This window comes from Papaver somniferum, chromosome 8 (assembly GCF_003573695.1).
Source record: "Papaver somniferum cultivar HN1 chromosome 8, ASM357369v1, whole genome shotgun sequence".
NCBI classification, from domain to species: domain Eukaryota; kingdom Viridiplantae; phylum Streptophyta; class Magnoliopsida; order Ranunculales; family Papaveraceae; genus Papaver; species Papaver somniferum.
The window spans coordinates 13,413,911-13,436,463 of record NC_039365.1 but is presented as its reverse complement, the minus strand read 5'-3'; the positions used below and the strand labels follow the sequence as shown (position 1 = coordinate 13,436,463).

The window sequence follows — 22,553 nt, the reverse complement described above, 5'->3', positions numbered from 1 at the left end:
AGGCGGCTGTTTGGTTCCATTGTCACATCTGTCTGCCAAATCCATCCCTACCCTTGATCTTGGATCTTCCTCGGGATGGAGTAAAGTAAACCTCTTGACCTTATACGGTACTTCACGGTAGCTCATTCTTCTGTGCCCCTTTATCCTCTATCGTTGGATGGGTCTTATGATGGATGGATGTAGATGACAGATGCCCCTTGGATGTTGAGACGTGGCATCATACCTTGATGTACCATGCTTAGGTGCCTTCCACGTATTGTTCCCTCGATACATGGCAGATGATGAATTATGTGTATACATATCTAGAGGAAACACTGTTGTACAACCAAGTACCCCTCTCAATTGAAGCACAAATCTAACATCCATACCAGCTCTCAAACAAGCAAACAAGAATTGGACTACTTTCATTTTCAGTTGAAAAATAAGAGTATTTGATGACTTCACTTCAGGGTTGAGGTTTGCAGTAATTACATTTCTCAAGACTTTGTCGTAAAGGTCAAACTCATACAACAGCGCTAAAACAACATATATGGGCACACTTTTAAGTTAGATTATTATCTTCAACCCAAGCTAAAAACAATCATATATATTGGTCTAATTGATAGTAGCAGTACAATACAATAAAGACATCCATCATCACTATTGTTATCATCTTAATCCAACCCCAAAATAGATTATTCAAGTTGATAAAGAAAGAAGATGTATACTCAGGAGAAGACAAGAATTGACAGTACCTGATGCATGGGATTTTTTTTTCCAACTCAATAACATTTTTTTTTGATGCAAATAATGAATTTTATTAATTTGGGAATACTCCCATATCCAACAATAACTGTTTTTCAATTTGTTTAGGTGGTTGATCAAACCATGTCTGAGTTACACCATTTCTCCTGCTGTATTAAGCTAATCTATCAGCAGACTTATTACATATTCTAGGAATGAAATTGCACTTCCAATTAGGAATTGTAGTTAACTTATTCATTGCTTCTAGCAAAATATCTTCATTCTCCCAAGCAATCCCTGAAGTTCTGTTGTTGATATAGCCTTCTATATTATTGAGATCAGTTTAAAAAACAATGTGCATAAAGTTCAATGCAAGACTCCAGTTGACAGCATCAGAAAAATCAAGACATTCCGCGCTTTCCGAGTCCCTTACTCCTGCATAGCATTTTGATTTTCCTCAACACCATTTCGCTGTAAAATCACGAATGATAAGAGCAACACCAGTTAGTCCTGTATTATGATCAAAAGAAGCATCACAATTAATAGTATGATCTGGATGAGCTGGTGGATTCCAAGTAGGTTCTGTAGTAGTAGCTAGTGTGGTTGTATTCTGATTTACTCTATTCCTGCTACTGATTTTATCCATGAAGTTGGCAAAGATTATTGCTCTCTTGGTAGTGGCAATGGGATCAGCCTTTGTGTTCTGAAAGTTTATTTCACATCTTTGATTCCATATTGTCCAGGATGCTATCATAATGCATTGCAGGTTAGGTACATGAGAAAAGATATTAGCAGATTGATTCAGCCAAAGTTCAAAAGCCATAGTGACATCATTTTGTACTGTGGCTAGCAGTGCTGCTCCACCAGGGATTTGCATCCAGACTGCTCTTGAAAATAGACAGAAGAAGAGAATGTGCAGGAGTGATTCATCAACTTGATTGCAGAGTGGGCATAACCGATTAGTATAACTGCAGTTTCTTGAGAGTCGTTGTTTTGTTGGTAGAATATCAGTAAGTACTTTCCACCAGAAGTGCTTAACTCTAGGCCAAGTATCAATGCTCCAAAATTGTTTCCAGCTTGTATTTGAGTTTCCAATCTTCTGGGATATCAGTAGATTACCAAGACTATCTTCATGTAGCTTGTTATATGCAGACTTTAGAGTGAAATTTTCATTTCTTGTAAGAATCCAAACAAGTTTATCCTCCACAACACTAGGAATTCTCATATTGCTTATTAGATTTTCTGTATCTGAATCGAACAAGTGATTTAATATGGTATATTTCACTGCCTGCTATCTTGAATAAACAATTCTTACACCCAGATAAATTGTTCACTGTCTAAACACCTTATTTTGGTATAGGAGGATGATCTAAGCTAGTAATCCACACATCTCTCCAGATTTTTATTTTAATTCCATTTCCCAATCTCCATCTGGTATGATTTTTGATGAACTGTATTTGCTTCTGAAGTCCTTTTCAACTCCAAGAGTAGTTTGTTTTGATAGTAGCATGAAGTATATGAGTACCAGGGAAATATCACTAGTGGAAAAGGGGGATTTACTAACCCACACCCGCGATTCTAAATGGCGGTCAATTGATCATGAACCGGTCAAGACGGTCTAAGATCTAATTAAAAATTCGGACCACTGCTAGTAGCGCCAAAGTTGGTCGGTGAATTAAAATATTTATTATTATTTTATACCGTTTTCACCGACCCACACTGTGACCAACGAGCCCAGTACTTTCTGTGGTTCAATTTTCAAGGCAGTCATTCTCCCCGTTCTCCTTATCTCTTCATCCCTCTATTATTTCTCCCTAATATCATATCATTTCTCTTTCTCTTTTTTCTCTTCTGTTCGAGAGAGAGACTGCAGCTATCTTTTCTTCTTCACTTCCATCACCACCACAGACCACACAACCACCATCCACTACTTCCATCAGCACAACAACACCTTCTTCATCTTCTCCCTTGATTTGGTTTGCATACAGAAAATCAACGAAACCCCAAGAACCCTAGAATAAAAATCTTTGTTTCTACTTCACAGATTGCAAATCACTATTAGAAATCAAAGCTTTATCCTAAACCATTTTAGCATTTTCTTATTTAAATCATCATTCTCGTTGCGATCTTGAGCATCAATTTCATCAGGTATAATGTATCGATTTTTTTTTTTGTTAAGATTTCAATTTCTGAATTTGGGGGTTTTGGCTATGGGTTAGAATTGGGGTTCTAAAATACTCTTTTGTAACCGAGTGTTCTAATGTTAGGTTAGTTGTTTAATGGGTTTTGCAGAAACTGATTTTGTATCGATGGATTTATTGTTTCGTTTTCACATTTTGTCAATCTTGATATGTTCTAAGATAGAACATCAGCATATAATTTCCAATTTATTGTAGATTAGTAGCCCTAATTATTTTTTTGTATCTATTGTTCTTGCTTGATTTGGGAATTTTTGATTTGAAGGTTCAAATAGAACTCCAACTCTACTGATTTTGTTGAAGAGATCTGAGATATGGGTTGCAATATAATTATAATTTTATTTTGATCTTTAACCTTAACTGGCAGTTGATTTTTTTTGGTTTGTTTTATCTGAGTCTTTTAGGTCGAGGAAAACAGTTGTTGCAACTTCGCAAAGAAGGATTTAACCCCCATCTTCAATTGCTTAATTAACGTTGTTCTCTTGGTATTTTTTTGTGTTTTATTCGATTGATATGTCTATGTTTGATATTTTTCTTGTTTGTGAGGTGGGTTTAAGTTTTTGAGTACTGGGTTTTCTTAGTTTTTATGTTTGATGTATCAGTTGCTCACCTGCGTAACATTGTTTATACATTGGTCAATTTGACACAGGGTATTTTTTTCTTCGCAGAGTTCACAGTTGGGCTGTTCTTTCCCACACTCAACCTGTTCAGCAGATGCCTGTGATCATGTGTACCTCTTTGACAATGACTATGAAGCTGCTGAGGATATTAATGGTCAACAATGCATGATAGATTTCCATATGATGAAGATGGTCGAATTATTTTAAAGGTAGCTTTATGGCCGCTGCTAGAATATTTTATTTTCTTCGTAGATTAAATTTCTGAGCTTCACTTGTTTTTGTAAGGGAGAGATTTTGATTTTTCATTAAATCACACAGGACATATACCCAGTCTATGAGTGCAACTCAATGTGCGGTTGCGACAAGAATTGTCGGAATAAGATTTTGCAAAATGGGGTGAAGGTCAGATTAGAGATTTTTGAAACGGAAAAAAAGGTACCACTCTGGATATGATCTCATCATGTCATTAATTCTAGATAAACCTTTTACATGTGTTTTTCACAGGGTTTGGCAGTCAGAGCTGGTGAAGCAATTTCACGTGGAACATTTGTGTGTGAGTACATTGGGGAAGTTCTAAATGATCAGGAGGCAACCAAGAGGTCTGAGGGATAATTGAAGCAATCAAAGTTTCTTCTACTTACCTGTAGTTTTTTTTTTGCTAATCCTGCTTGAACTATTTTGAAATTTTAGGTATGACAAGGAAGGTTGCAGCTATCTGTATCACATTAACTCTCACATCGACGTCATGAGTGAATTAGTTGAAGGAGGAACTATGTCCCATGTCATTGATGCAACACGGTGTGGGAATGGTTCTCGGTTCATTAACCATAAGTAAGCAGTATTATTTGGTGAAAGAAACTGTGGAAGTGTACTTTGTTGGTGTCCCTCTCTCTCTTCATGCATACATAATTGCTTTTAAATATTTACTTATCCGATACTTGTTGGTGTCAGTTGCTCGCCCAACCTTGTTACATACCAAGTTCTGGTGGATAATATGGATAGCCAACTTGCAGATATTGGATTATATGCGAATTATATCCTCATTACCCACCTTGAAAGGAACTGTCTTCAATGGTCAGTATATTTTGATTGGAAATCATGATGCATTTTAAGAATCTCTTAAGTTTTAGACATGAAGTTCCTCATGTCATGTGGCAGTTGGTCACTGGCTTTGGCATGTGCTTTAAGTAACCTCTTCAATGGAGCACATAAATTGTTTGGTCTTTTATTTCTCTAGCTGAAGATACATGAAAAGCAACCTCTTCAAGTATGATTCACTGAAGTCTTTGCTTTAAGTAATTGCATATTGCATATGAATGTTTAGAGGACATGGATTAATAATTAGTTACGGGGTATACTGTTTTCGCTTTAAGTAATTGCATATGAAAATCTGATAATCAAATTTCACTTCCTTCTACTGAGTACTACTTTTGCTTATACGTACCATTGCAGTGTCAACAGAAATTAATGTCAGATACCCCTACCCCAACCCCAAAATTGAAAAGATGCGAGAGGTATCTTTTTCTTCAATAAAGAAAATTGAATGTGTAAAAACCTCTTGAATTTGTGTTGTTCACTTCTAATTATTTAGAAAGAGAGATGGCCTAACCATTATTGGTTTGTTGCAGGATATAAACCTTCAAGAAGCTAAAACAGGACGAGAATACTTTAGACGCTGAACTTTTTGAAAATCCTAGCAATATCCCGGAGCTTAGGTTTTGGGCTTCTTATCGCGGATAAACATTTGCCAGGACTGGTAATTTCTTAAAGCTTTTCACTAGGTCTCATATTTCTTGGTCTTTCTATATTAGTTTAGAAGGCTCCATGGATGCTTTGTCAACTGTTTTTATTTGTTTCTTAAATATTGATGATTGCTTTTTCTAATAGACACGAGGCTCTTACAGATGATTTCGTTGATGTTGTTGAAACTCTTAAGGAGGGTAGAGTTCATATAGACTACTCAAAGCTTGTTAAGGCTGATTACAATGGGAAAGACAAGGTTTCAATGTAACTGGCCCTCTTATTTTACGCCTTCCTATTATTATATGTTATAACAGAAAGATGTTATTAGATTACATTTATCTTTTCTTTTAATTATTCTCGTTAGTTGTACTATGACATCATTTAACCTTATGAAACATATCATTTGAATAATACATCATGTGTCGGTTTCTCAATTTGAAAGGCTAAAATTTGGCATTCTTTCTTTTATTTTGGTGGCAGGTGCTTGCTCCTTATAGAGCGGAGTACCAAGTTGAAGAGGAGATAAAATGGTACAACATCAATGCCAACTGCAAAAGCTTTGACTTATTTCAAAGTGAAGCTAAGTATCACTTTGAAATCAACTTCTTATTATTACCTGGAAATCTAGTCCTGGATCAGAAGGTTAAAAACCTGAGTTTCTACAGTAGCATTTTTTATGTCTCATTTATCTTGTAGAAACCCACATGCGATGTATATAATACAGCATTATGATGCAACACTGCATCAATATATTGGTATTACTTTGATAGCAGTGTTTTTTGATTTAAAACGGTGCTAGTGGTTTCTGAACGGGTTAATTCAGTTGCACTCTATGCTGTAAAAGTAATTTATAGAGTGCTCTATACTTTCTTTCTGTTGATTCCACTGGTTAGCATGCTTCAATTGTAATTCAAACTTCTTTTGTTAGAATTGTGTTCCTTTTGAAGTTTGATATATCCGTGACATGCTATATATTCTCCTTAAGAATTAGTATAATCCCATTTTTCCATCACATTTTTTTTAGTTCAACTTATTTGTTCGTCATAACCGTACTCATGGTGCTTCGCTTAGTAATTTCATTTCCTTGAATAGTGTGAAATTGAACTGATCTTGTGGTGCAGTGGTAGCACATGATGAGCTTGTATTTATAAACGTCAAAGAACCAATAACCTGATCTTATCATTATATATGGTAATGAATGAAAACATGGGTTTACTGAGAGAAGCTCCTAATCATGTTGAAAAGAGCTGTTAGTTGTCTAAAGAGACCCCTACCTTGCTCTTAGTTCAGTACAAGGGACTTGTTATTACAATTTGTCTATCTCACTATATTGCTGCTGCCGCTTGCTTGTCTTCGTAAAACTCGATGAATATATTGGTAGATCTTACTTCCTGTTAAAGGGTTATGTTGGTTTTGCAGTCTCTCATATATTAGTTTGTTCATTTGTCGTATTTATTTAGAAGATGAAACCAAACATGCTAACAATATATGCTTGACTGATCTATGAGGAATTTGTACTCATCTTCATAACTTTGCACTTTTTATCCTCCTTGAGTTTTTCTTTGATTGTTGCTTGTGTTTCTGCTATCGGTTCTGATTCAGTGGTTTTCATGGATGAATTTTGTTGTAGCTCATGCTTTGTTTCGTCTTCTGGTTGGGATTGTAATAGGGTTTTTCCCATTTAAAGCCTTTGATTCAAAAAATAGGTTTCTTTGTTTCCTCATGCTTTTCTCAATCACTGCGCTAATAGCAACTGGTTTATCAGTAGGAAGAACAAAGCTGTTGAGTTCTTTTGGTTATTCATCTTGGAGCCTCTCTGCAATCTTACATGCAATTCCTATTGCCATTCTTACATTAGGATTCCATGTATAACCCATTTTGTATCTTGTGCTCGAGATATGTCAAGGTCGTGAATTAATGAACTAGTTATGTTTGTGCCGTTGTGTCGATGTTGGACAGAGGAAGGTAAAGAGATTGACATCATATTGGTTAGGATACCCACCTTTATAGATCACTGTCCTCTCATGTGCATGGCAATGGTTATTGTTTTTATAAGCATTTTCTTGAGTATTGTGACCTCCCCACATTAATCAGCTGATGGATTTTTCTGTGCAGGTACACCATTATGAAGTAGGAATAAGTTCTTCATCATCATCGGAGTTTATAATTTTGATGTTTAATCAATAGTTTTTTAGTTCATTGTTTTGTAATCGAATCCTAGAACTACATATTGCACTGGTCAGAACAACAGATTTTAATCTTTTGTGTAATTTGAAACCAATGAACCAATGAATGTTAAATTGAATGATTATTTGTGTGCAAGTTTAATTTGATTCTCATTTTTATTTGGTTTGAATTTGGTTTTCATTTGATTCTCATTTGAATTCTAATTTGAGTTTCATTTGATTGTCATTTGAATTCTAATTTGAGTTTCATTTCTGTTTGATTTCAGATTTAGTCAGGCCAGACAACCAATCTGAATCTATTTTTTTTTTATATTAAGATTTATATCTATGACTGATTGATGACAGTCATAAAGGTTGACCGTTAAAGTCGGTCGTTGATATAATATTTTCAACGACCCACGGGGACACGTCATAGTTGAAAATGACGCTCAAACAGCGACCCTTTCTTCGACCGACAAAGCAAGTCATACATACGAGTTAAAGGACTTGCTTTGTCGGTCGCGAAACTGCTGATTTCCACTAGTGTATTTTGCTTGCATTGCCTTAACCCATTATTCTTCTGTGTTAGTGCAGATTCTCCATACTGCTCTTACAAGCAAAGCTTGATTCAAAATTTTCAACTCTCTAAATATTTGGCCTCCAAAATCTTTATGCAGACCAAGTTTCTTCCATGAAGTAATGTATGCCTTTGTGTTCTTGAAAACCCCACCAAAATTTTCGCTGCAGAGTATCAATCTGTTTGATAATTTCAGTTGGTATTTGTAAACATCCCATAGAATAAGCTGGGATTGTGTTAGTAACAGTCTTTATCATGAGAGATTTATTGCACTGAGACATAGATTCACTATTCCAATTGAGAAGACGGTTTTTAATTCTCTCCACCAAACCAGTGAAGCATCTTATTCCTTCCAATGACAAGAGGGATTTCTAGATATCTTTCATTAGAACTCATTCTAGGAACCTTTAATCTTCGGGTAAGTATTCTGCAAAACCTTTGTGGAACATTAGCATTGTGATTGACACTTGATTTACTGAAATTCACCATTTGTCTAGAAGCTGCTCCAAAATCTTCAATAATTTTAAGTAAATTGTTCACATTATGCAGATCAGCATTAATGAACAATAAGCAGTCATCGGCAAAAATAAATGAGATATTGAAGGAGCATTGGGAGCAATTTGAATACCTTCTATCAACTTGGATTGTTCATCTTGGATGAGTTGTCTGTAAAAATCCTCCATAATCATTATAAGAAGGTAAGGTGACAGTGGATCACCTTGCCTTATTCCTCTTGTTGGATAGAATGGAGTGCATGGAGATCCATTGAAAAGTACTGATATCTGAGTTGTGCTAACACATTGCATTATGAGCTGGAAGAATTCTATGCAAAATCCTAACTTCAACCTTACATCTTTTAAAAAAGACCATTCCAGCTTATCAAAGGCTTTAGACATATCAAGTTTCAATGCTAGATACTTATTGGCATTCTTTTTATTTTTCATTGTGTGGACAATCTCTTGAGCAAGATGGATATTGTCTGTTATTTATCTTCCTTGAACATATGCTTCTTGAAGTGGAGATATTACTTTTCTCATTACCTTCTTCAGTCTCATTGATAAAATCTTTGAGATGATTTTGTAAGAAGAATTGCAAAGAGATATATGCCTCAGATCTGATGGGAACCGCTTGTTTTTTGTGTTTGGTATCAGTGAGACATTTGTGGCATTTATACTCTCAAGAAGATATCCTGAATGGAAGAATTGTTTCACCATCTCTATGACATCATTCCCCACAATATCCTAGTGATGTTAAAAGAAACCAGGTGGGAATCCATCTGGTCCAGGGGATTTCCAAGGCTTCATATCTTTTAATGCTTTGAGTATTTCATCATTATCTGGAATCTTCACTAGATCCAAATTATCTGAAGAAGTAATTAAAGAAGGAATACAACTGAGTATGTCTTCATTTCTTTCAGGTTCGGAAGAAGTATGAAGTAATATGTAGTGATTAGTTAGCAGCTCTTCCAACTCCTCTCTAGTTGTGCACCAATTGCCATCTTCATCTTTCAGTGCTACTATATTATTTCTAGCTCTTCTCTTGTTTGAAATGGCATGATGGTATTTTGTATTTCTGTCCATTTGAAGATAATATTCATCTCTGGATTTTTGGCCCCAAAATTCATGTTGAATTTGATGCCAATGTTCTATTTGGTTCTCCACATGTAAAACCTCATCATTGTTGTTTGAATGTTAGCTGCTTTGTTGTAAGGCTTCTAGCTGTTGATGAAGGAGGTATATGTTGCTCTGAATGTCACCATATTTCTCCCTGGTCCACTTTGATATATTTTTTCTAGCAGTATTGAGTCTTCTTGAAAGTCTGAAACCATGTGAGCCATTTACTGGTTGTTCCCATGCTGTAATTATTTCATTTTTTAAGGTATCATCATTCTCATAACACTGGAAGTATTTCAAATTCTTTCTCCTATCCCCATGCAGTGGAGATTTATCTAGCATAATTGGGCAGTGATCTGAACCCAATTGTGGTAGATGCAGCAGTTTTGAATCTGGGAAGGATATGAACCACTCATTGTTGACTATAGCTTTATCAATTCTTGATCTTCTAATGCCAGTACCATGAACATTACTTGACCAAGTAAATGATCTTCCAGTATAACCCAAATCTTCAAAACCAGCTTCATATATAAGATTTATGAAAGGAGAATCCCTTGAAGAAGAGACCAGATTCTGAGAAGTATGATGATAACCAGTAGAAGAAACCCTATTTTGAGAAGTATGAACAGAACCAGAAGAAGAAGATGGACTGCCATTCACATGTATTCTCCCTTCATTATTGAAAACCAGATTTAAGTCACCCATTACAACCCATGGTTGAGTGATTGTTTGGCTCAATTCTTTTATATAAGTCCACTGCTTCTCTTTATGTTGAGGGTAAGATGATCCATACATGTAATAAGAAATTCTGGCTTTGAAGTATCATCTCTTACCAGACAGTTGATTATCCAAGAGTCTACATTAACAACATTAAAATGGAATCCATCTTTCCATAGAAGTATCAGTCCACCAGCTATCCCTCTTGAGGATATAAGTTTATGATTGGTAAATCTAAACTGTTTTATTAGTTTTTTCATTTTATCCTCACCTATTTTTGCTTCAGATATAAATATCACATCAGGATTATATCTATTAAGGAGGTCCTTAAGATGGTCTCTAATAGTTTTACTAGCAAAACCCTGGCAATTCCAGGCTAAGACTCTCATGCTTTTAATGTGAAAAAGACTACCAAGTAAGAAATAAAAGGTATGTTTATGCAAGCAGTCAAGAATATGAGAATGACAGTAATAATTAATGATAATATTGAGAAGGTAATATTTTGTGTATGAATAAGATACCTCTGTTGCATTGTCCTCCAGATGATGCTCAAGATTCTGCTTTGTGCTAGTGCAATGCATATCATTTTCTCCAATTTCCACCCTATTTTTAATCCCCTTAACTGAGTTTGTAGGAATATCATTTGTATCCCCACCATAACCAGGTAAGATTGCTCCTTGAATAGATGGATTTGAGCCATTGTCTTGCATTTCTTGGTTTCTTGCTCTCTTAGCTATTCTTTCCTCTTCTGCATCAGGCATTGATTCTTCTTCATGCACATCATCATTAACATCATTTTCTGGGTTATTAGAGACATTCCCTGTACCCTTCATAGCTTGGTGCTCTTCATACTCTTCTACAGTCATGGATCTTTCACGAAGTAACTCAGCAACTTCTTCACAAATATTATCATCATGATCAATTATATAACATTTGTTACACAGGCTATGGGGTTGCTTTAGCCAGTGATATCTAATCCATACTGGTTCCCCATGATTCGAGTTCCACCATTCTCCACGTTTAAGTGGTTCAGAGAGATCTATTTCAACACGAGTTGTTATCATATTGCCTGAGCGTGGTCTGCAGTTGGAAGGAACTGTAGAGATCTTTTTACCCAAATCCTCTATATCTTCATTAACTACTGCTTCATGGTGATGTTCAAGCAATAAACCTTTGAAGTAAACACTCCAAGCCTGTTTTCTAAAAACATAATCTGCATATGTTATGGCAGTTGAGTATTCTTGCAGGGAAAGCAAATATCTTTGAACGTTCCATGGTGATTTTTTAATAACATCCTTCATATCATTATCAGAATTAAACTTGAACACAAATAGGTATTTGCCCATAATATTTATTTCTCTCTTCTTGTAGTTTTTCCAAAGAACATTTAACTCTTCTTTTATATCAGAAACTTCAATCTCATCATCTTTTGTGATAAGTTTACCTATCAAACTACTGGACCAAGCGGTTGCGGAATTATTGATATTTGTCGCAGAACCTATAGCACATCTTTCACCTCTGATGGAAGTGTTTCTCAGTTTTTCAGTAATTATTTGGATATTTCTATTGCTAGCAGTATTGTTGCTTGCGGATTCCATTGTCTTGATGAAGATGTTTCTGCTAGGGTTTTGGTTTGATATTGCGGTAACTTTTATACTGTCTTTTCCTTTATTTGTAGATAGGTTTGTTCCAAAGATAAGATGAAACCAATATTTTGTTTCCTAAAGAACAGGGAGGAATTTACTGAGTACAGACTATGAAAAAATCTGTTAGCAGTCAACTGCATGAGATCCGAAAAATAATTATTTATCCTAAAATCATGGAGGAGAATAGGGGGAAATTTTGGTTTTTGAATTTTTCGGAAATGAATCGGTTGCGAAATCAGGATCGGACACTGATTTTTCATGGCATCAAATAATTGATTTGAGGGATAATGAAGATTCTCATAATGAGAGAAACTCAGGGGTGACGTATTGTGATTATGCAATATAGCAGTATAGGTATAACTGTAGTAGGCAAAACAACCGTTGTTGACAATATAATCTTGAGAATCAAGCAAATGCTTAACACAAAGCTCCAATATAGGAAGGAATCCATTGCAACTCCAGAGGAACCTGCAAAAAAAATTTAAAAATCCATATTAGAAAAATAAAAAGGATGAAAATAAAAAACAAATAGACCGCTAGAGTCTAAAGAAAATTAAAACATAAGATTCAAAATGAAAAGATTGTACTGGATGTTGCCCAAAACTAAGTAAACAAGAACTCAATTTAAATAATTCAAAAAAGTTTAACCCAGAGAAAACAATCATTAAAATCATCAGAAACAAAAGAGGGATTGATCTATAAGACAGAAATCACTATAAAACCATTAGAATTGAGTGAGAAAAAGCTTATTCAAGGCACGTGACAAGATGATTTTTACTATTTTACAGCCACTAGTACCGATCATTTCACTCTAAAACCAAATTTGCAAAAAATTGGAATCCTCCAACTCAATAACATGAGTTTTTAATTTAGACCTAAAAGTAATAACATTTTTGATAGAAATGATTTTGTAGGTTTGGAAAAGAATAAACGATATGCTCTATTTTGTTGGCGCGAAAAATGGGAGATGATCAGTCAAACGAAAAAATATATATATACACGTATAATTAGTAAGATTTGCAAAAATCCGTTTGAAAGTTGTTTTCTAACTATGGTTAAGTTCTAGTTTAATGACGTCACATCTTGATTATCCAACGACTAGGAAGATGCTCGTTCAAGTTTGCTCCCGCGGTGCGTGATCAAAATTTTCCCCCCCAAATTAGATTTGAAGGGAATTCGGTCCTACTAGATATTTTTCAACTTACTTCTTCTTTGTTCAGCTGGATACAACCGGAATACACTGATTTATCTCATGAAATTAGATAGCTTTAATTTACTTCATTTTCAGTTATCTCCACCATCTTAAGATCCCTCAGGTTTCCAATAATAAAGATCAGAACACATACAACATATCAGTATAAATAAAACATGTTAATACGGATTTCTAAATTCTCAGGATAATTGGTTTATTGTGTTAGTTGTTCTATATTCTACCTATTCACATCGCAATGCTTGGATTAGAATTTTGGATTCCGTTTCTCTCTTTTTGAATCATCAAAGGCATAAAAAAAAAACCTCATACAAATTAAACATTCACACACAAGGTATGAAGCCTTCTACAATTGAATTATATAGGATTTTTTTGGTTTGATGTACCAAAATGCACATTTTACCCTTTCCTATCCTAATACCGGCTCCACCATTGATACTAGCACGACTTATTTTACTCATTTTAGACCCGAAGTGGGACCGACATTTGGAACTGTTAGACCCGTTTTATATAGAAGGATATTATTGGAGCGTCACATTCCATTAGAGGGGCGTCACCTAATAGGGAAAAAACGGGTCACCCATAAGTAATTTCAAAAATCCCTTATCTTAAATAATTTTGTAATGATCAAACAACCCTTATTTAGTTAATTTTAATTTAATTAGATAATAATTAAATTAATGAATTTCGTTATATACTTGGTGAATTCTGGGACAAAGTTTTTGTGGGAAGAAAAACTAGAGAGAAGAAAAAAATATTTTGGAGATTTCTTTCAAACCCTTGATTTTGATTCACTTAACCAAAATGAATGAAACAAGTTACCAATTCGAGGTGGGTGAATCTTTGTATGATAGAGAAAACAAGTTTTACATCCCTCCCGACCAAGAGATGGATGATTTGTTAGATGATAGAGAGGTTTTAACACAAAGTGTTGATGAATCTCAACCAATTGAAGAAATAAATCGACAAAGTGAGGAACCAATGGTTGAAAATCAATAGGTATGCCTCTAAACTATCTCCCATGAGCTCAATTTTCCTCAAATTTAGCTAAAGTACATAAAAATAATTGGATTTTTCGACTTACTGGTCCTGTTACGGTTGAGTTGAAGCTTCGTTCCCAACCGTAATCCCTATTTACGGTGAGGTTTGGATGAACTCCAAACCGTAACTGGTTATGAATAGGACAAAAGATTAATTACGGTTGGGAAAATGTCTATCCAAACCCAACCGTAAATAATTTTTGCATGGGTATTTATTGCTCTTTTACAATTGGGTTTTTTCATAATTCCAAACCATAACACAAATTACGGATGGGATCAATTTTTTATTTTCCAACCGTAATTGTTCCCATGTTTTAAGTTTTGTTCCTACGGTTGGAAATAAAGATCTTACGGTTGGGAGTGCTACATACGGTTGGGTTCGTAGCTCTTAGAACCTAACCGTAAGTGTAATTTTCCTTCTTATCTTGGACTAATGTTGTGACATTTTGGTTTATAGATCGTGCTACCACCTGTCTTCCTAACCTGATGCAAACGAAATTCTAACTGAAGATTCTTCCCATAACTATTTGACCGACTTGGTAGGTGTTTTTTTTGTTTTGAAACTAATGGAAAGATATGTTGCTCATTCATTTTGACCATATCACTATGTTTTTTTTGACTAACTTTGAGTTTTTGGACCATGTAGACATGGAAAACGAAGAAAGAAGCACAGGAATGGACGAGAGAACGTGGCAAGTTAATTATGTGTGTTATAGTTTGTAATGGATCAACAAATGAGCGCCACTTTCAAATGGTTTGCGAGTTTAGTGGAGAAAGTAAAAATCATGTGAAAAAAGGTACCGAATATAAACTAAAGACGAAGAGGAAGAATACTACTTTCACTAAGAATACTAAATGCTCGTTCAAGCTTCAACTCAAGCACAACAAGAAAAGTAAGGTGTGGTATTTGGAGAAACTTGTATGCGGTCGTCATAACCATCCCATACCGGATACTTTGCTATCTCATCCTTATGCGGCGCGGCTTAATGATGAAGAAAAACTCATTGTAAGTTCCATGACCGAAAACCGTATGAAACCCATTGATATACTTGGTCATATAAATCTCCTCAACCCATCAAATTTTTCTACTTTTCCAACCATCTACAACGCCAAAACAAAATTGAAAAATCAGCAATGGGAAAATAAAAATCAAATGAAACAATTAAGACATTTGGGGTAGAAGTATAATTACTCGGTTTTCCATAATGAAGATGAGGATGAACAAATAAAGAATCTCATATTGGCTCATCCCGAGTTTATACAGTTGGCGTGGTGCTCTAATCAAGTACATTTAATGGATTGCACGTACAATACCAACAAGTATGAGATGCCGGTGTTGAACATTGTGGGGAAAACTTCCACTAACTCTCCATTTAGTGTCGCGTTTTGCTTCTTGGAAAATGAGTTTGAAGAGAGTTATGTGTGGGCACTACAACAAGTGAAGTTATTCTACGTGGAGGAATATACTCTAAAGGTGATTGTCACCGACAAGGAACAAGCATTGTTGAATGTGATAGAGAGGGTTTTTCCGGATGCTCATCACCTTCTTTGCACGTTCCACCTATGGAATAACATTGGGACTAAATGTAAGACCATCATTTGTCCAACAAAGAAAAGTCAAATGGAGAGAATAAAGAAACTACCGGTTGATCAACAAAAAGAATCCAAAGAGAAATTTAAGAAGGATGACGAGTTGGCGGACTAAGATGGGCTAGTTTCCAAAAGGATTGGGAATCCATGGAATATTCTTTCACCGTGGAAGATTATGAAGAACTATCTCATATGTTATTAGCTAGTTTGAGAAGTTATCAAATTATGGTGAAATATTTGGTGGACAATTGGTTGGATCCGCACAAAGAGAAGTTCGTAGCCGCATTCACGAACCAATATAGACACTTCAGCAACCAAGCTACAAGTACGGTGGAATCGTCTCACAACTGGTTGAAGAAGAAGCTTCATAGTGGTGATGGTGGATTTACGGTATTCCAAGCCATGCACACCTATTTCCTCCGTGATCTCGATAGAGTTAGGGAGCATTTTGAAAAAAACCGATCTAGTAGACACATTAAATGGAAAGACAATGCTTGGCTTCATGGAATTACTCATAAAGTGTCGCATCGTGTAATTGATTTGATCATGAAAGAAGTGATACACTTTGAGTTGGTTAACTATGACGGAAGAGAGTGTGTTTGTCCTAACATGACAAGTTTGGGCCTCCCATGTCGGCATGTCATAGCCAATTACAATGACAAAGTTATTACGATACAAGATGTTGATCTCTTTTGGCAACAATTATCATTCCATGAAAAATAGTTGATCAAGATTTTGGTGGAACATTTGGCGATACCGACAACGGAAAAGCGCTAGCCACGAATATGATACATTAACACGGAGGAAAAGGCAAATATGGTTGAGTAACTTGAGTAACTTCGTATATCCACAAACTAGGAACAATATGAAGGACCCACCTAAGAGGAAGAGAAAAGGGAGGCCTTCTACGAAACAAAAGAGGAGTGTAGTAAGGAAAACGGCAAGGGAATTTATGGAATAATCAAAGAAAAGAGATCCTTCCGATTATGAGTTGTTGCGAAAAGCCTATGAAGCGGAGGATGATATGGAGGAGGATGTTCAAGGTAGAAACAAATGAATATGAGGTCAAATGGAAAAAATAGAACCTAGTCATCGAAATGTACAAGAAAAAGGAGAACCAAGTCATTTAAATGTATAAGAAAAACATCTTGAACCTCCCTCTCAAGAAAGTTCAACAAGCAAAGTTGATTTTAAAGGAAAAGGTCTGGTCTTTCTTTCCAAACAACTAGCAAAAAGCAAAGTTGTTATAGGAAAAGGTTCAAAACAATGCGGAACAAAAGATGGGAAAGTTAAAGGAAAAGGTTTCAAAGCATGCGGAACAAAAGATGGGGAAGCTAAAGAAAAAGGTTAAGAAGTTCCCTCCCAAGGAAGCACAAGAAAAAGACTTGGCCCTAGAGACGGTGTTAAATAATTAACAAGAAATATAGGAAAAAGTACGATGGTTGGAATATTTCCGTCAAGTGAAAGGAAAGGAACGGTTCGTATTCCAAACACAACTTACAAACCACCCCCTAGAGATGAAGAAGGTCGATATTCCCGAAATTATTATATCATCTATGAAAATTACCTTCTTTTTTTCCCCGACTTTGTTCGTGAATATATTAATGCCACGGATGACGTAGATGAAGACGGGAATTGTGGTTACCACGTCTTTGTGGATCAACTTGGACCCATTGAAGACGCGAAAAATTGGGGTTGTGAAGAAGTTGACTAGGTAAGGCAAAAATGTTTATTGGAACTACGTGGGCACTGGGATTATTACATACCCATGATGAGATTTGAAAAAGACGAGTCTTAGACGGTGTTAAACGAAAGGTTTTTGGCATGGGAAAAGCGGTTACACGAAAATAAATGTTTGACAAGTAAGTATTGGATGTCCATGCCAATAAACGGCCAACTACTCGCCAATGCATTCAATTGCGTTGTTCATTATACCTCGAATTAATTGAGTTTCACATTTGCACCTACAAGAGTACAATTTGACGAAGAATCGGATAAAAAAAGAAGAGTGTGACGGGTTATGTGCACGAAAACCATTTAGTCGGCCTCCAAAGAAGAGGATGCCCATTACCTCCATTATTCGATTGTAACGAAACGTCCAAGTCTTGGTGTAATAGATTCGAGGAAAGTTTTGAATTTTGGAAGGCACTACAAATGTCGAGGAGTAATGTCTCATTTGCATTGATGAGCGATGATGAGGATGATTAAATGTTCGTGAAGGGTGGTGAAAACATTTTGAATGAATCACTAGGAATAAAAGATTTTGTCTAGAAGTGATAATTGAGTCATATGTATTTTGGTATTTTTGAATGAAGTATTTTGTTGACAATATTATATGTATTTTGAATGACTTACTAGGAATACGAATGAAGTATTTTGTTGAATTGATTTTGTATTTCTTCTTGATAAAATTTTGGATAACAATAATAATTACGTCTAGGTTCGTGTCCTAAATAATCTAGCCGTAACTATATATTTTGGGATAAGCAGTATTACGGTTGGGTTTTTTCCTATACGAAACCAACCGTAATTGAAGTTGTGATCTCAATACTGATCTTAAGAGCACATCAAACCACATGACATTACATAGAAATTACAACCCATCAAATCACATGACATGACATAGAAATTTCATACAAAAGGACTAATATTCGGGTCTACGAGTGCGATAGAAGTCCTTCAGGATGTTGAAATGAGGTAAGTATTGGAAATTTGACCTTTTCCAGCTTCACCATTCCTGAATAGCACACTCTAAAACTTCAGAATTAGTTTCACCTCTAAGTCGTATTTGACCAATAATACGAACTAATTCCATAAATTCTTTAACTTGATCCCTTATCTTTCCGTACCAACAACACAACATAATTCCATCACGGTTATAAGGGTTACCGGTTTCAGAGCAAAAATTTTCATAAATGGTTCTCCAATAACTTGTACTCACAAAAGCACCTTGACGTCGTTCTTCTCCTCTTTTTGGATAGCATAGTACATAGTTGCGGCAAATACACAAATCTTCATCCAAAGTAAAACCAGGTTCAGCCATAATCTAATATATTTCTTTCTACATTAGAGTAAGAGTTTAGGTGGAGATGGTTGATATTGAAGATGTAATGTCTAAATAAGAAAAAATAAGATGGTTGGGCATGTATGTTCAACTTATATATAAAACCAAGATGTGTAACGGATCTATTTTCAAAACTCAGGTCATACAAGTTCCCAACGGATCTATTTTCAAACTAAATAGGGACAAAAAAACAACAAAACTCACCCTAAATATGAGTCACGGCTGGGTTGGAGAGAACACGAACCCAAACGTAATCCTAGAAACTAAGAAAAATAGGTGATTGTCAGAGTTACGTCTAGGTTGGAGAGAAAAGATACTTGGCCGTAACTCTGGGAAATTGATGGAGTCAGTGTTACGGTTGGCACCAACCTAGCCGTAACTCTGCTAGAATCACACAACCACTTGTTTGTCAGAGTTACGACTAGGTTTTCCTACCCCAAACCTATCCGTAATTCTTCATGAGTACCAAACCATGATTTTGTGTTTCACTTTAAAACTAGCAACACAAATCCAATTTTTAAACTTATTCATTCATTCTAGCTAATACTAAGCCAAATTTGTGCATTCACTCAAACATAAAGATACTTATGCATTAGATATTGGAAAAAATAGTACAAACAAAAATTTACGGTTGGGTCAAGACTTCCAAAAACCCAGCCGTAAATAGAATTGGTTTGTTACGGTTTGTTTTTTGATCAGGCGAACCCAACCGTAAGTGAACATTCACATGCATTTTTCTTCTTTTGGTTTATCCTAACTTGAAAATTCATTCTAATATAATGAAATAGAATCCAAACTTAAAACTTGTTCATAACAAACCATACAAACCAAAGGAAAATTCATTCTAATATTGATAGTCTTATACACCAAAGGAAACTTGTTCATAACAAACCAAAGAAACAACCAAAGGAAACTAAATAGTCTTCTACACCGAAGGAAACTTGTTCATAACAAACCAAAGGAAACTAAATAGTCTTCTACACCAAAGGAAACTTGTTCATAACAAACCATACAAACAACCAAAGGAAACTAAATAGTCTTTTACAATTATGATATTGATAGAGTTTAAAGGACAACGTCTATTCATTACGAGTATGACCACGACCTCTTTTGTTGCTTTTGTTACCACCTCGAGTACGAGGACCGTCACGACCACCATGACCACGACCCCGACCTCGACCCCGACCATGATCATGCATATCCTCTTCATTGGTTTCAGAACTACTAGGTGATGACTGACGTTGACTAGTACCCACATCTCTACTCCTCTTCGTGTCCCTCTCTAAGTTCTCATAATCCTTGTTTCGATTAGGCAAGTCTTTTATTTGTTATTGTAAAACCTTTTACTTGTGCACTTGTGAGGGCCTCACCTTTTTTGACGCATGGAGTCAATGTTTGTGCCAATTGAAGGCATTTCTTTTTCTATTTTACATATCAAAATGAAACAAACATATTAGTACAAACAAATATAGCGTCATGAAACATATTAGTAGAAATGTAAAAAAGGATCATAAAAAATAACAACTTTACTTACTGTCTTGAAATATAGAGCCTTTCAATCCATATCAAATACACTTTTCTTCTCGGCTTCACGCATCATCTTTTCTTGATCCTTTTGGATATATAACGCCGCTTCCGGATCATTATTGATCACATGAGGATGACCAAAATGGTAATACCATTCCAAATAACCTTCTTCGGCTTCCTTTGTGCCTAGAGAAGGAATGAGCTCATTCATAAGTATTGTGCATTATTGCGGTCGTTCCAAACCTCAATACTTGGATATGGGCTGTAGTTGAGCACGACATTGGCACTTTTTATGGAAGAAGCATTAGACAAAAATTTGAACGATTCTTGAGTGACTTTTTCTTGTTGTTTGAGGGTGAAAACGGTTTCTGCTGATTTCAGTAATTTCGTGTGTGGGGTGAGAAACGAGTCTAAACCCTAAAAAATGTACTGCAAGGGAGTACTTTGATTCGAGAGATCAATCTGTACAAATCCGGCCCAAACCAATAAATGGTTGTTCCATACTTGCTTCGGTCACAAAGTGAAGGAGAATGGTTGGTCTTAGGGAGGGAAGCGAAGAGAGTGTTGAGACCAGATGAGTTGTTTGACGACTTGTATCAGAAAGTAAAGGCTAGCAGATTGGGAAGCTAACAAGTGATTTCTGAGTGTTGTATTCTCTTGACCAAAACTTGTCTTTAGTGGAAATAGGTGAGACCTATTTATACAAGTCGCAACGAAACGTACCCTGGCCTCCTAAGAAGTGGAAACGGTTGAGTAATGGAAGAAAGCGGTAACGAGTAATGCCTGGAATTGATGTTTCCATAATGAAGGAAATGTTTCACCATTACTTCTTGTATTTACTAACCGCCTCACTCTTATGACACTTTCCTGTAACAGGCGTATTGCACGCCGCACGCTGTAAACTACCAGGCCAATACCCTTATGAGCATCCCCCAGTTTGTGACATGTTTTGATGTCTCGAGTGTTGGAAAACATGTAGCATGTTGCTATTGTTTGGCAAGTTAAAATTAAGAGGCTTGTCAGTTCGGTGACGAACTTGTACGGCTGAGATTTGCATCTCAGAAGGAAGGGTATCCGTTGATTGTTGCAGCCCTCCGTTTGGAAACCAGTGGCAAAGAGGCATGGCCGGCATGGAATGTTTTAGGCGTGGCCAAATTAGGTGTTTTTCATAAACCACGGAATTTGGCATTGGGCCAGAAGTTGCCATGCGTTTGGTGGCGAACTTGTACGGCTGAGATCTGCATCTCAGGAGGAATGATAGCCGATGATTATTGCAACTTTCCGTTTGGCAACCAGCGGCATGGAGGCATGGCCGACATGGCTTTGGCGTGGCAAAATTAGGGTCTTGGCACCGTGGCCAAGAGTTGGCACCGTAGCCAAGAGATTGCCACAAGTCGTTTGGTGGAAAGTTTGTACGGATGATATATGTATCTCAGGAGGAAGGGTAGCCGTTGATCGTGTCTACCTTCCGTTTGGCAGCCAGCGTCATGGTCGCATTCCCTGCATGGATTTATCGTGAAGTGGAGCCGCCGGAAGTGTGCGGCTTGGAAGAGAGTCGCTTGCGGCTTGGAAGAGAGTCTCTTGCGGCTTGGAAGAGAGTCTCTTGCGGCTTGGAAGGGAAGTGCTTGCGGCTTGGAAGAGAGCCGCTGGAAGCGTGCGGCTTGGAAGGGAAGCGCTTGCGTCTTGGAAGGGAGGCACTGGCAGAGTACGGCTTGGAAGGGAAGCGTTTGCGGATTGGAAGGGAAGCGCTTGTGGCTTGGAAGGGAAGCGCTTGCGGCTTGGAAGGGATCCACTGGCAGCGTGCGGCTTTGTCTAAATTAGGGTTTGGTATGCTGAAACCCTAATTAGCGCCCTTTACTAGAATCGCTGTATAATTCTCGTATAGACTCGGGTTTTGATAGTCCATCCCTCTATTCTGCACGGAAAAGAATTTCATATCTCCCCTCGCGGGAATATTTAGGTTTTGAGCTCGTTTGGGAGGTGAAAACAGCCCGAAAGTAAAACTCATGAGGGATGTTGGCAGCCAGCGGCATGGTGGCATGGACGACATGGCTTTAGCATGGCCAAATTAGGGTTTGGCACCGTGACCAAAGAATTGGCATTGTAGCCAAGAGGTTGCC

The 22,553-nt window shown here is 36.5% G+C and overlaps 1 pseudogene; it reads left to right on the top strand.

The window, feature by feature from the left end:
- The first annotated feature begins 2,805 nt into the window (after positions 1–2,805).
- LOC113305125 lies at positions 2,806–6,238 on the top strand (annotated as a pseudogene).
- Positions 6,239–22,553: the final 16,315 nt, after the last annotated feature.